General features: G+C 45.1%; 2 pseudogenes; both read left to right on the plus strand.

Moving 5' to 3' along the window:
- The window catches only part of LOC128371072 (E3 ubiquitin-protein ligase CBL-like), a 29,337-nt pseudogene extending 18,824 nt beyond the window's left edge, over window positions 1-10,513 (plus strand).
- Window positions 10,514-14,265: 3,752 nt separating this feature from the next.
- Window positions 14,266-14,921, plus strand: part of LOC128371784 (5-hydroxytryptamine receptor 3B-like) — a 5,506-nt pseudogene continuing 4,850 nt past the window's right edge.

Here is a 14,921-nt window from a genome sequence, read left to right on the forward strand (position 1 = left end):
CTCTGTCCCTTCTTACCTTCCTCCCTTCCTCTTTTCCTTTCTCCCTGCTACCTTCCTTCCTTCTCCCTCCCGTCCTTCCTTCTATCCTTCCTCCCTCCCTCCTTGTCACTTTCTTTCCTCAACCTGACCTTCCTCCTTTCCTTCTTTCCTCTGTCCTGTGAGACGCTGACTCAGACTTTGTTTTATCACGTGTGTGTGTGTGTGTGTGTGTGTGTGTGTGTGTGTGTGTGTGTGTGTGTGTGTGTGTGTGTGTGTGTGTGTGTGTGTGTGTGTGTGTGTGTGTGTGTGTGTGTGTGTGTGTGTGTGTGTGTGTGTGTGTGTGTGTGTGTGTGTGTGTCAGTCAATCATTGTTGTGTGTCTGGATTTTAAAGTAGGGAAGAGGTGATTTATTGTGTTTCTGTTTCTGTTGCTTCTTGCGATCCAAAAATGTGCTAAATTAAATCTGTGTCATGTTAAGGATGTTAAGAGATAATTTATTTATTTAATTTAGTGATTTTAAAAAGGAGTCAAATGCTTTAAAATCTAAGTCATAATATGTTTTAAAGTGTTCCTGCTGCCCCTTTTTTGGGTTTACACTGAAATACAGTAATTTAACATAAGAAAGGGAAACAATCCTCCCTTCCTTCTTTCCTTCCCTACTTCCTCCCTCCCTCCCTTCTTTCCTTCCTTCATCCTCCCTCCCTTCCTTCCTTCTTTCCTTCCCTACTTCCTCCCTCCCTCCCTCCCTCCCTTCCTTCCTTCCTTCCTTCCTTCCTCCCCTTCCTTCCTTTCTCCTTTACTTCCTTTCTTCCTTACCTCCATCCTTTCCTTCCTTCATCCTCCTCCCTCCCTTCCTTCCTTCTTCTCCCTTCCTTCCTCCTTTCCTTCCTTCCTTCCTCCCTCCCTTCCTTCCTTCCATCCTTCCTTCTTTCCTACATTCCTCCCTTCCTTCTTCCTTCCCTCCTTCCTTCCTCCCTCCTTTCCTTCTTTCTCCCTTCCTCCCTTCATTCTTCCTTCCCTCCTTCCTTCTCCTTCCTCCCTCCTTTCCTTCCCTCCTTCCTTCCCCTCCTTTCCTTCCTTCCTTCCTCCCTCCCTCCCTTCCTTCCTTCCATCCTTCCTTCCTTTTTCCTCCCTTCCTTCCTTGACTCGAGGACAACAGGAGGGTTAAGTTCAGTCTCATGAAATCTTCAACACAGCTTTGATTTGTTGTGCTGCAGCTTTTAGTCTTACTCTAAATTAGAAAAGAGTTACATTATACCCAATATTTATTTTTTGGGTGCTCTAAAGTGCTTCCTGTGTGTTTTGTTTGTGTGTTTGTGTGTATATATCAGGAGTCGGAGGGTCAAGGCTGCCCGTTCTGCCGCTGTGAGATCAAAGGCACCGAGCCCCTCGTGGTGGATCCCTTCACCCAAAAAGCCAGCGGGGCTTCCTTCGCCGGTTTCCACGGGTCCAACAGAGCAGAAGCTGCGGCAAATGACGAGGAAGACGACGATCGGCTGGAGGACCAGCACCTCGTCATGAGCAGACTGGCCTGCAGCAAGGTCCGAAACACACACACACACACACACACACACACACACATACACACACACACACACACACACACCACCACACACACACACACACACACACACACATACATACTCATCAGCCCTGATAGTGTCGTGACATTTAAATACAATCTCTAAATATATATATATGTATATGTGTGTGTGTGTGCATGTGTGTGTGTATGTGTGTGTGCGTGTTGTGTGTGTGTGTGCAGGTGGAGCGCCCCGCCATCTCCGGTGTCTCAGCTGCCCTCCGGTTCCCCCCCGGCTCGACCTCCTGCAGCAGAGACCCTCCGGTTCCCACAGTGCTCTGGGCCAGGGAGCCACATCCAAGGTGTGTGTGTGTGTGTGTGTGCGTGTGCGTGCGTGTGTGCGTGTGTGTTGTGTGTGTGGAAAGATTTACACAACAGATTGCCGACATTAGGGAGTTGGGATATGACTTCTCTGCCCATATAGCATGCAGTAATGATCGCTATAATTGCTGGCTGTAGAGAAAACCCTTTTTAACGTGACTGTAATGGAAGAAATTGTGTAAAAATATGGTTTCAAACTTCAACTTAAAGCAAATATAAGACTTCAGCAGCTTGAGTATCTTCCAAAGTGAATCATTTTAGGGTGAAATCCCCCTCTTTGTGTTACTGTCTCACTGCTAAAAAAGTAAATTTGTAGTGTTTTTTTGTCCTTGTTAATAATTTAAAGCGGACTGGCCGACAGAACTGCTGTGCTGTATTTTACATGCACTCTTAATATATAACTAGGAATAATAGAAAACTACAGTTATTCTATCCATCATGTAAATATTTAAACCAAGTCAGCAGCAGTCCCTTTTCCTACTAACCTTTAAGTCTGTGTAAAGTAAGATAAAAATGTGTCTGAGTTTGACATACCACAGAAAAGTGTGTTGTTAACCACCCTGCTAAATTTGAATGATTAAAAAAAAATCGCCAAATATATGAAATTAGGCTTCAAAGTTAAAATCAGCCTCTTTCTCTGCTCCCAAACGCTGTGGGCGGCTGAGTCCGCTGAAGCCCGTCCCCTACCAAGTGTCACCTGTCAATCAAAGTCACCACCTCTACCAGAAACATGGACGCTACGTCTGAGAGCTTTCTGCTGCTAACTCAGTTGCTAGCTCGGCTGCTAACTCAGCTAACTGGCTAACTGTAGACTGTAGTAGTAGTAGTGTGTGCTGAATGTATTTCTACCTCTACAGCAGCAGGGGCGGGTTTATGCTAATCACTAAATCCTGAACACAGAAATCTTGAAACACAGTTTGTGAAGCCTAGCTCCACAATTCAAATCTAAATGGTTGAAATGCTTTTTACACCTTTTTTAGAAATACATTTATGACCTATTTAATGTGTTTAGAAGAAAATGTCTGAATTCACTTTACACGGTCTTTAAACTTCGTCAAGGTAACGCAGAATACCTGCAGGAGGCTAAAGGACAGACATGAGAGTATTATAGACAACTATCAGAAGTGTTTTGACTGTTCCTTCCTTCCTTCCTTCTGTCCTTCCTTCCTCCTTCTTTCCTTCCTTCCTTCCTTTTGTCCTTTCTTCCTCCTTCTTTCCTTCCTTCCTTCCTTCCTTCCTTCCTTCCTTCGTCCCTCCCTCCTTTCTTTGCTTCCTTCCTTCCCTCCTTCCTTTCTCCCTACTTTCTTTTTTTCCTTCCTTATTCTTCCCTTCCTCCCTCCCTCTTTTCCTCCCTCCTTCCTTCCTTCCTTCTGTCCTTCCTTCCTCCTTCTTTCCTTTTTTCCTTCCTTTCTTCCTTCTTTCTATCCCTCCTTCCTCCCTCTTTTCTTTCCTTCTTCCTCCCTTTCTTCCTCCCTCCTTTCTTTCCTTCCTTATTCTTCCCTTCCTTCCTCCCTCTTTTCCTCCCTTTAGAAGAAAGAAAATGTCTGTGTGAATTATTTTTTATCTTAGCCTTATCTGTGTCTCCATGTGTCTTCATATCTTTTTCTGGTTAATAACATCCGCCTCTCCCTCACTTCCTGTCTCAGATGGCAGCCACTCACAGAGACAAGCCTCTACCTCTGCCTCCAGCCCTCCGAGAGTTGCCCCCTCCTCCCCCTCCGGAGCGTCCCTCCCTCGTCGGGGGCGGCGGCGGCCAGGACTCCAGACTCCAGAGGAGACCCTTGCCTTCCACCCCCGACCAGCCGGCGTGGGCTTCCAACTACATGGTCCCCCGGCCCGCCACCAAAGTCCCCCCGTCTCTGTCGTCGGCCCCTCAGAGCAACGGGACGGGCGGAGAGGGAAGCAAACCTCAGACAGCAACCAATCCTGTTTACTGCCTGGCTGCAAGGTACGAGGCTCCTTCCTTCCTTCCTTCCTTCCTTCCTTCCTTCCTTCCTTCCTTCCTTCCTTTCCTCCCTTCCTTCTTTCCTTCCTTCCTTCCTTCCTTCCTACCTCCCTTCCTTCTTTCCTTCCTCCATCCCCTTCCTTCCTTCCTTCTGTCCTTTCTTCCTTTCCTTCCTCCCTCCCTCCTCCTTTCCTTCCCTCCTTCCTTCCTTTCCTTCCTCCCTCCCTCCTTCTCACTTTCTTTCCTCAACCCGACCTTCCTCCCTTCCTTCTTTCCTCTGTCCTTCTTTCCTTCCTTCCTTCTCCCTTCCTCTTTTCCTTTCTCCCTGCTACCTTCCTTCCGTCTCCCCCCCTCCTTCCTTCTGTCCCTCCTTCTCTCTTTCTTTCCTTCCTTCTTTCCTTCCTCCATCTCCTGTCTTCCTTCCATCTGTCCTTCCCTCCTCCCTCCCTCCTTCTTTCCTTCCCATATTTCTTCCTTTCCTTCCTCCCTCTGTCCTTCTTCCTTTCCTCAACCCGACCTTCCTCCCTTCCTTCTTTCCTCTGTCCTTCTTTCCTTCCTTTCTCCCTGCTCCCTGCTCCTCCCTCCCTCCTTCTCTCTCCCTTTCCTTCCTCTCTCTTTCCTTCCTTCTTTCTTTCCATCCTCCATCCCCTTTCTTCCTTCCTTCTGTCCTTCCTTCCTCTCTCCCTCCTTCTTTCCTTCCCTCCTTCCTTTCTTTCCTTTTGAATTTTATATTTTGTATTTTATAATTTCATTTTTATTCATATTCTTTGTCCTGATATGTAAATTAACAACATAAATAAAAAAGTTACAATCATCCCTCCATCATTTTTTTTGTTTGCCAGATACTCTCTCATCAGCGGCGTCGACGAGCGCAGAGAAGCTGTCGTCTGACTGCGAGGAGAACGAGTACATGAGTCCCACCTCTCTCCCAGCCGCCGGCGCTGCGGCCCCCTGGGTAATACCGGGCTCCCTGGTGCCCCCCCCTCCGCCAGCGCAGCCAAACCACCACAACGATGTCAGGTGAGCATCGGCCAATCAGCGTCCTGAAACTGGATCTAGTGCTTTCTCCCTCCCTTCCCCACTCCTTCTTTTCTTCCCTCCTTCCTTCCTTCCTTCCTTCCTTCCTCCCTCCCTCCCTCCCTCCTTCCTTCCTCTGTCCCTCCTTTCCTTCCTTCTTCTCCCTTCCTTCCTTCCTCCCTTCCATCCTTCCTTTCTCCCTCCCTCCCTCCTTTCCTTCCTTCTTCCTCCTCCCTCCCTCCTTTCCTCCTTTCCTCCCTCCTTCCTCCCTCCCTCCTTTGCTTCCTTCCTCCCTCCCTCCCTCCCTCCCTCCTTTTCTTCCTTCTTCCTCCCCTCCTCCCTCCCTTCCATCCATCCTTTCTCCTCCCTCCCTCCTTCTTCCTTCCTTCCCTCCTTTCCTTCCTTCCTTTCTTCCTTCCCTCCTTCCTTCCTCTCTCCCTCCTTTCCTTCCTTCTTCCTTCCCTCCTTCCCTCCATCCTCCTTTCTCCTCCCTCCCTTCATCCATCCTCTCTCCTTTTCTTCCTTCTTCCTTCCTCCCTCCATCCTTCTTTTCTTTCTTTCTTTCTTTCTTTCTTTCTTTCATCCTTCCTTCCTTCCGTCCTTCCTTTCTTCCTTGGCAGGCCAGAACTGGCCCACTTTCCTTCCTTCCTGTCTTCTTTTCCTTCCATCTTTCCATCCACCCTTTCTTGCATGTTTGAATGTTACAGGAGCAGTTCATGTTTTGTCCACCAGGTGGCGCTTGAGCCTCAGTTTTATTTCTTCATGTTAAAAAAGAAAAAAACCTCACATTCAATTATTGTCTGGGTTTTTTTTTTCTTCTTCTTTTTTTTTTTTTTTTACACCTCCTTTAAAAAAAATGACATAAAAGGAGCAGAAGGCAATTTAGGAAAAGAAGAAGAAGAAAGTGGATTAGATGCTTTGATGAAATGATGACAAAACACAGCAAAGCAAGAATGAATAGAAACAGTTATCAGTCTGTGTGTGTGTGTGTGTGTGTGTGTGTGTGTGTGTGTGTGTTTCAGTGGAGTCGAATGAAACTTGAATTCATTTTCTTTTTTTGAGGAACTTCAAGGGGAGACACTCACATTAAAGGTTAAAATATCTACTACAGAATATTCCCTTCATATTTGAACTCTCATAAATTAAAAAAGTTCCTCAAGAGGTTTTGCTGAAAATGTCAATGCACTCCTGTTAAGAGCGACCTCGACTAAGAGCGTATAAGATTTGAAGACATTTGAATGTTTTAAAGGAGAGAAAAAAAAGGGGAAGTCACTAAAACATCAGGAAATTAAAATAAGACTCAATAGGAGATGAGTTGTTGAGTTTTTACTCCTAAATATATTGTTTAATATAATATAGTATTTTAGTCACATTTATGTCCTTTCTCTTTATATTTATTCTACATGTTTAGACCTGCTGTGCTTTTATTTTGGTAAGCTGTTTCCAAACTTTAATATAAGGTCACATTTAAAGGCTGCAAATCTTTCCGTTAAGATGTCTAGAAGATGATTTTTCACCTTTTTCAGAGAAGATTCCCATTAATCAATGCACTCCTGTTAAGAGCAACTTTAAAACCTATAAAATTTGAAGTCATTTAAATGTTTTAAAGGACAGGGGAAAAAAGGGAAAGTCACTTAAAACATCAGTAAAATAAAATAAGACTCAATAGGAGATGTGTAGTTGGGTTTTTACTCCAAAATATATTGTTTAATTTAGTATTTTAGTCACCTTTATGTCCTTTCTCTTCATATTTATTCTACATGTTTAGACCTGCTGTGCTTTTATTTTGGTAAGCTGTTCCAAACTTTAATCACAGGTCAAATTAAAGTCTGCAAATCTTCCGTTAAGATGTCTAGAAGATGATTTACATTGAGATTAAAGAGTGAGCCATGATGGATTTTTAAATAACAACCCTTTTTTTCTCTCTCCGTCTCCGTCGCAGCGGTGAAGTGGACGACAGCGACTCTGAGGATCCTCAAGTCTACGAGTCCATGTGTAACATTCAGGCTCAGGCTGGTTCAGCGGAGGCAGCGCACACCTCTGAGCTCGGTAACGTTCATATTAAATCACTAAATAATCACCTTAAATAATCACGTTAAAGAAGGATGGAAGGGAGGAAGGAAAGAAGAAAAGATTGAAGGAAAGATGGAAGGGAGGGAGGAAGGAAGGAAGGAAGAGAAGGAAGGGAGGGAGGGAGGGAAGAAGGAAGGAAGGAAGATGTGAAAGACAGATGGAAGGAAGGAAGAGAAGACAGGAAGAAAAGATGGAAGGAAGGAAGGAAGGAGTGAAAGACAGATGGAAGGGAGGAAGAGAAGACAGGAAGAAAAGATGGAAGGAAGGAAGGAAGGAGTGAAAGACAGATGGAAGGGAGGAAGGAGGGAAAGATGAGAAGGAATGATGGAAGGATGGAAGGGAGGGAAGAAGGAAGGAAGGTGTGAAAGACAGATGGAAGGAAGGAAGAGAAAACAGGAAGAAAAGATGGAAGGAGGGAGGGCAGGAAGCAAAGCTGGAAGGAAGGAAAGATGGAAGGAAGAAAGAGAAGACAGGAACAAAAGATGGAAGGATGGAAGGGAGGGAAGAAGGAAGGAAGGAAGGAAAGATGGAAGGGAGGAACACACCTCTGAGCTCGGTGATGGTATTTAGATGGAAATTCATAGAGTAATAACTTTAAAATAGTAAAAAAAATAGTACAAAGTAAAGGTAGCTTTAAAAAATATAATAAATACAATATATAAAAAAAAAGTCAAGTAAAATCAAACATTTCAACATAAAAAGAAGAAACAGCAAAAAAAAAAATAAAAAAAAATCAGATTGTAGATAATGTTAAAAACAGGATTATAACTAAGATGAAACTTCCTGAGTATATAAACCACCACATGAAATGTGAAACGCAGCCTTTCAGAGTAAGATAAACTAATAGATAAATAAGTCAAAGATGTCACCTCAACATAAATTAATCATTTCCACGTCAGGTTAGTGTTTATATATATTTCACAGATGTTATTATTTAAACTGCATTAACCCTTTATTGGGCAAATAATTATATTTGGTAACTTCTGTAAATATCCCAAAATATCCTTCCTTCCTTCTTTCCTTCCTTCCTTCCTTCCTTCCTTCCTTCCTTCCTTCCTTCCTTCCCTTCCTTCCTCCCTGCCTTCTTTCTTCCCTTCCTCTTTTCCTTTCTCCCTCCCTTGTTCTTTATTTCCTCCGTCCTTCCTTCCTTCCTTCCTTCCTTCCTTCCATCTGTTCTCCCTCCCTCCCTCCTTCTCTCCTCCCTTCCTTCTTTCCTTCCTCTGTCCTTCCTTCCTTCCTTCCCTTCCTTCCTTCCATCTGTTCTTCCTCCCTCCCTCCTTCTCTTCTCCCTTCCTTCTTTCCTTCCTCCATGCCCCTTTTTTCTTCCTTCCTTCCTTCCTTCCTTCTTTCTTCCCTTCCTCCCTCCCTCCTTCTCTCTTTCTTTCCTCCCCCCTACCTTCCTTCCTTCCTTCTTTCCTCCGTCCTTCCTCCGTCCTTCCTTCCTTCCTTCCTTCCTTCCTTTCCTTCCTCCCTGCCTTCTTTCTTCCCTTCCTCTTTTCCTTTCTCCCTCCCTCGTTCCTTATTTCCTCCGTCCTTCCTTCCTTTCCTTCCTTCCATCTGTCCTTCCTCCCTCCCTCCTTCTCTCCTCCCTTCCTTCTTTCCTTCCTCCGTCCTTCCTTCCTTCCTTTCCTTACTTCCATCTGTTCTTCCTCCCTCCCTCCTTCTCTCCTCCCTTCCTTCTTTCCTTCCTCCATGCCCCTTTTTTCTTCCTTCCTTCCTTCCTTCTTTCTTCCCTTCCTCCCTCCCTCCTTCTCTCTTTCTTTCCTCCCCCCTACCTTCCTTCCTTCCTTCCTTTCTCCCCTTCCTCTTTTCCTTTCTCCCTCCCTCGTTCCTTATTTCCTCCGTCCTTCCTTCCTTTCCTTCCTTCCATCTGTCCTTCCTCCCTCCCTCCTTCTCTCCTCTCTTCCTTCTTTCCTTCCTCCGTCCTTCCTTCCTTCCTTCCATCTGTTCTTCCTCCCTCCCTCCCTCCTTCTCTCCTCCCTTCCCTTTCCTTCCTCCATGCCCCTTTTTTCTTCCTTCCTTCCTTCCTTCTTTCTTCCCTTCCTCCCTCCCTCCTTCTCTTTCTTTCCTCCCCCTACCTTCCTTCTTTCCTCCTTCCGTCCTTCCTTCCTTCCTTCCTTCTTTCCTCCATCCTTCCTTCCTTCCTCCCTTCCTTCCTCCCTTCCTTTCAATGAGTGTCCTATAAAGGGTTAACAGCTTATTGTCTGTTTTTTTTTTTTTTTTTTTTAGATCATCTTCAACGTTCAGCCTCGGTCTCCCAGGACAAACTGGACGACACCAGTTTGGAGGATGTTTACGAGTACGACTGTCCCCGATCGATCCTCCCCCCCGCTCCCGCCAGAAGAGCCATTTCCGAAATCGCCGGCCCTTCATCGGCTTTCAGCACGCTCAGCATCGACGGTGCAGTAGAAGCAAGTACGTATCCTGCATGCATTAACGTTAACCCGCCTGTTGTCCTCAAGTCAAGGAAGGAAAGGAGGGAGGATGGAAGGGAGGAAGAAGGGAGGAAGAAGGAAGGAAGGGAGGGATAAAGGAAGGAAAGGAGGGAGGAAGGGAGGAATGAAGGAAGGAAAGGAGTGAGGACGAAGGCAGGAAAGGAGTGAGGGAGAAAAGAAGGAAGGAAAGGAGGGAGGAAGAAAGGAAAGGAGGGAGGAAAGGAAAGGAGGGAGGAAAGGAAAGGAAGGAAGGAAGGGAGGGAGGAAGGGAGGAAGAAGGCAGGAAAGAAGGGAGGAATGAAGGAAGGAAAGGAGGGAGGAAGACGGTAGGAAAGGAGGGAGGAGAAAAGAAGGAAGGGAGGAAGAAGGAAGGGTAAGGAGGAAGAAGGATGGAAAGGAGGGAGGAAGAAGGATGGAAGGAAATATGCAAGGGAGGAAGAAGGGAGGGAGGGAGGGAGGAAGGAAGGAAGGGAGGAAAGAAAGAACAGTCAAAACAGATGTCCTCCCTCCTTTCCTTCCTTCTTCCTCCCTTCCTTCCTTCTTCCTCCCTTCCTTCCTCCTTCCTTCCTTCCTTCCTTGACTCGAGGACAACAGGAGAGTTAGGCTGTTTGTTAAGTGTCAAACTCAAACTTAGTATTTTTATTTTCTTTCATTGAATAATGTGTGTGTTTCTAACTCTTAAACTTTTCAGCTGCTTTAATCCACCTTTTTTCTCACCTCTTCCTCTTCCTCTTCCTCCTCCTCTTCCTCTTCCTGTGTGTTTGCAGGTATGTTCACAGCAGGCGTCGACCCCGAACAACCCCCCAAACCTCTCCCTCGGCGAGCCAACTCCGACCGACGACCTCAGCCTCTAAACCGTGAATTCTCCGCTCCTCTACCAGATCTCCCCGGTCCTTCGTTCTCTGCCTCCTCCTCCTCCTCCTCTCCTCCTCTTCATCCTCCTCCTCCTCCTCAGCATCCTCCTCCTCCTCCTGCTGGCGGCGGCGGCCCGGGGAACCTAGCCTTGAACGGAGAGATCGAATGCCTGATTTCACAAGGCTACTCCATCCAGGACATCCAGAAAGCGTTGATGATCGCTCAGAACAACCTGGAGACGGCCAAGAACATCCTGCGAGAGTTCGTCTCCATCCCCTCCGCCGCTCACATCGCCACATAGTCGCTCCAGACCTCCACACTCACCCCTCTTCTTTTTTTTTTTTTTTTAGTTTTAATATCTCGTCTCTTTCTCTCCACTCTGTGCCATTTACGATGGATCGCATTTACCAAGCACTTTTTTTCCTGCAGGGCCACAACTAACTCGCCAACTCCGGGGGGCTTTTTTTTTTTTTTTTTAATGCTGTGTTCACATCAATGAAGGAGATTACTGACAAAAACGCACGTCTGAAAATAAGTTGTAATCCACAGTGAACAAACAGCAGGTATTATTATATTACTTTGATCGACTTTGAAGCCTCAAAATCTCTTGTTTACTTGTAATCGGCGCTGGGAGATTGAGATTGAGAGAAAAAGAGAGAGAGAAAGAGAGAGAGAGAGCGGATACTTCTTCAGGATAGCAGGTATCCATCACATTCAAGCTCTTTTAATCCAGTCTGGATTAAAAGTGTCATATCATGCGTATTTTCCAGGTCTATATTTTTACGCTTGGGCTCTACTGGAATATATTAGCATGATTTACATTTCAAAAAACTCCTTATTTATCTCATACGAGGGGAGATCTTACTGTTAATGTTTGATTTCTTGTTTAACATCTAACATCTTAAACAGTAGAAAAGATTAACTAAAAATCACTAAAAGCATGATAATGTTCAGCAGCCTTAGATACAGGATGTTCTATGGTTGCTATAGATACAGGATGTTCTATGGTTGCTATAGATACAGCTTGTATTCTATGGTAGCTATAGATACAGGTTGTTCTATGGCTGCTATAGATACAGGATGTTCTATGGTTGCTATAGCTACAGGTTGTTCCAGGGCTGCTATAGATACAGGTTGTTCTATGGTTGCTATGGATACAGGTTGTCTGATATGACCTGAAAGCAGCATATGTGGAGATTCAAAGCCTTTTTTTCTTTTCTTTTTTAAAAAAAAAATGTGAGCAAATCAGTAGCCAAGCTTTATTTTGAAAAATCGTCGTCGTCATGTAGTGGCGGGCGATGTTTCCTTCCCCAACCTCCTCACTCGGTCTCAGTACATTTTTATTTTCCTCCATTAAGCTAAATGTTTAAAGCTACAGTAGAAGGGTCGTTTCGTTTCAGCTTTTCTCGGCAACAAAGAAAAAAAAAAGAATTTGTGGCGTAAGGAAATGTAGCAACACGAGTCCGATCGGATTTTTTTTTTTTTCAAAGTGAATTTTTAACTCCGTGGTCGTCGTATGTATGCGTGTGTGTATGTGTGTGTGTGTGTGTGTGTGTGTGTGTGTGTGTGTGTTAAACGCTGATGAATGTTCAGTTTGCAGTGCAGTATTGCGAGGCTTCGTGTCGTAAGCGTCGCCGTTGCTCGCTACGTCTCGATGGTATTTTTTGACAAAGTTGAACGTTGATTCTCCTCCCGCAGCCCCCCCCCCCTGACCCCCAAACTCCCGACCCCCCCCCCCCCCACCACCTCCTTTCGATTTTAAATGATGGTTCTAGTAAAAATGAAAAATAACAAGTTTAAATGTTTAAAGTACTCTCATAACGTGCCGTGATGTGTGTAGTACTAACAATGGCTGAAATTACAAGAAGTTAATTTTGTCTTTTTTTTTTTTTTTTTTTTTTAAAGGAGCAGTTTGAAGGATTTAGTGCCATCTAGTGGCGAGTTTGCAAGATTGCAACTAACTGACTCGCACATCGCTCTTTTTTTTTTTTAGACAGTTTTTGACTCGATGGAAAGAAAATGATAAAGGATAAAAGATAAAGGGCTCCTCTTTTTCTTTAATCAATTTTTTTTTTAATCAAATTGACCCCGTCTGTTTTGACTGTTCCTTCCTTCTGTCCTTCCTCTTTCTTTCCTTCCTTCCTTCCTTTTGTCCTTCCTCCCTCCTTCTTTCCTTCCTTCCTTCCTTCCTTCCTTCCTTTCTTCCCTCCTTCCTTCCTCCCTTCCTTCCTTTCCTCCCTCCTTTCCTTCCTCCCTCCCTCCTTCTTTCCTTCCCTCCTTTCCTTCCTTCCTTCCTCCCTCCCTCCTTCTTTCCTTCCTCCCTCTCTCCTTCTTTCCTTCCCTCCTTCTTTCCTTCCTTCCTTCTGTCCTTCCTTCCTTCCTTTCCTTCCTCCCTCCCTCCTTTCCTTCCTCCCTCCCTCCTTCTTTCCTTCCCTCCTTTCCTTCCTTCCTTCCTCCCTCCCTCCTTCTTTCCTTCCTCCCTCTCTCCTTCTTTCCTTCCCTCCTTTCCTTCCTTCCTTCCTCCCTCCCTCCCTCCTTTCCTTCCTCCCTCCCTCCTTCTTTCCTTCCCTCCTTTCCTTCCTTCCTTCCTCCCTCCCTCCTTCTTTCCTTCCTCCCTCTTTCTTTCCTTCCTTCCTTCCTTCCTTCCTTCCTTCCTTCCTCCCTCCCTCCTTTCCTTCTGTCCTTCCTTCCTTCCTTTTTTTTTTTTTTAAGGTAACGAAAACTCAACACATTCTTCCTTTCAGGTGATTTATACACTAAATACTAAATATAAAAAACATCTTTTATGAATGTTAACTTCCTTTTTTACTACTTTAGATGCCACTAAAATCTACAAACTGCTCCTTTAATTCAATGATTTGACAGTGAAGGCTGGTTTTATTTAGTCGAAATGCTTCTATATTACTCTTATAGTTTCTTACTAAAAAAAAAAAAAAAAAAAAAGCAACAACAAAAAAAAAGAGAAAAGCAAAATGACTAACTAACAATGTGCTATCAGATTTCTTCTAACATTCATGTAAATTAAAAATCACACAGCATCACACATTTATTATTATTTTATTATTATTATTATTTTTTACCATTTTTTATTATTACCCAGAAGAGCTTCTCTGGGTTTCAGTGAGGAATCAGATTCGAAGGGAAATTACTGACGTTGAGCTCGAAACACACAAAGAAACAAGAAATAAAAAAAACAGAATTAAATGAAGGTGCTGTGTTGTTGCCGTGGAGACTCAGGTACTCAGAAATAAGCCCAGGGGTTTGTATGTAATGTTAATGAATGAATGAACTGATGCTAAAGGACACACACACACACACATTAAAGAGGGGGAGGAAGGAGGAGGGGGGGGGGTGATGATGATGTCATGGCAGTGTTGTGGACGAGACGAGACAGAAACATGACTCTCTATTTCCTCCCTCCCTTCCTTCTGTCCTCTTTTCCCTCCTTCCTTCCTTCCTTCTTCATCCCTTCCTTCCTCATTCGGAGGTTCAGAGGTTTGAATCTTTCCTTCCTCCCTCCTTTCCTTCCTTCATTCCTCCCTCTTTCCTTCCTGCTTCTTTCCTCCCTTCCTTCCTTCTTCCTCCCTTCCTCCCTCCTTTCCTCCCTCCTTCTTTCCTTCCCTCCTTCTTTCCTCCCTTCCTTTCCCTCCCTCCTTCATCCCTCCTTTCCTTCCATCCTCCCTTCCTTCCTCCTTTCTTTCCTTCTTCCTCTTTTCCTTTCTGCCTCCCTTCCTTCCTTGTTTCCTCCCTACCTTCCTTCTTCCCCCTTTCCTTCCTTCTTCCTTCCTCCTCCCTTCCTTCTGTCCGCCCTTCCTCCTTTCCTTCCTTCTTCCTCCCTTCCTTCCTCATTTCCTTCTTTCTTCCTCCCTCCCTCCTTTCCTCCCTTCCTTCGTTCCTTCTTCCCTTCCTCCTTCCTCCCTTCGTTCCTTCTTCCCTTCCTCCTTTCCTTCCTTCCTCCTTTCCTTCCTTCCTTCTTCATCCTTTCCATCCTCCCTTCCTTTGGATATTTCACTCAGTAGTAGAAAGAAGAAACTCTCAGTTAGTGTTTTGAGTCACTGATGTTGTGGTTTGAGTCTCAGCCGAACCTCCGAACCTTGAACCCCTCGGACCCCTCGGACCCCTCGGACCCCCGTCGTCACACTACGGACTCAAACCTTTTTAATGTAAGACACTCCCATTAGTTACACTCCCTCTAACAGCACTTTATATGCAGCCAACCTCTAAAATAGCTCCATAGATATTGTGCAATTTTGGCCTTAGTGCAATGATCTTCCTTCCTTCATTCCTCCCTCCTTCCTTCTTCCCTCCTTTCCTTCCTTTCTCCTTCCTTCCTTCCTTTCCTTCCTTCCTCCCTCTCTCCTCCTTTCCTTCCTTCTTCCCTCCTTTCCTTCCTTTCTCCTTCTTCCCTCCTTTCCTTCCTTCATCCTCCCTCCTTCCCTTCCTCCCTCCCTCCTCCTTTCCTTCCTTCATCCTCCCTCCTTCCCTTCCTCCCTCCCTCCTCCTTTCCTTCCTTCATTCCTCCCTCTTTTCCTTCCTTCATTCCTCCTTTCCTTCCTTTCATCCTCCCTCCCTCCCCTTCCTTCTTTCCCTCCTCCCTCCCCTAAATATCTGTAAACACTAGCGTCATTCTTATCAGGTTCAGCTGTAATTTAACCACCTTCCTTCCTTCCCTTCCTTTCTTCCTTCCTCCCTTCCTCCCTCCTTTCCTTCCTCC

The sequence above is a fragment of the Scomber japonicus genome, chromosome 13 (assembly GCF_027409825.1).
Source record: "Scomber japonicus isolate fScoJap1 chromosome 13, fScoJap1.pri, whole genome shotgun sequence".
In the NCBI taxonomy this organism is placed as follows: Eukaryota; Metazoa; Chordata; class Actinopteri; order Scombriformes; family Scombridae; genus Scomber; species Scomber japonicus.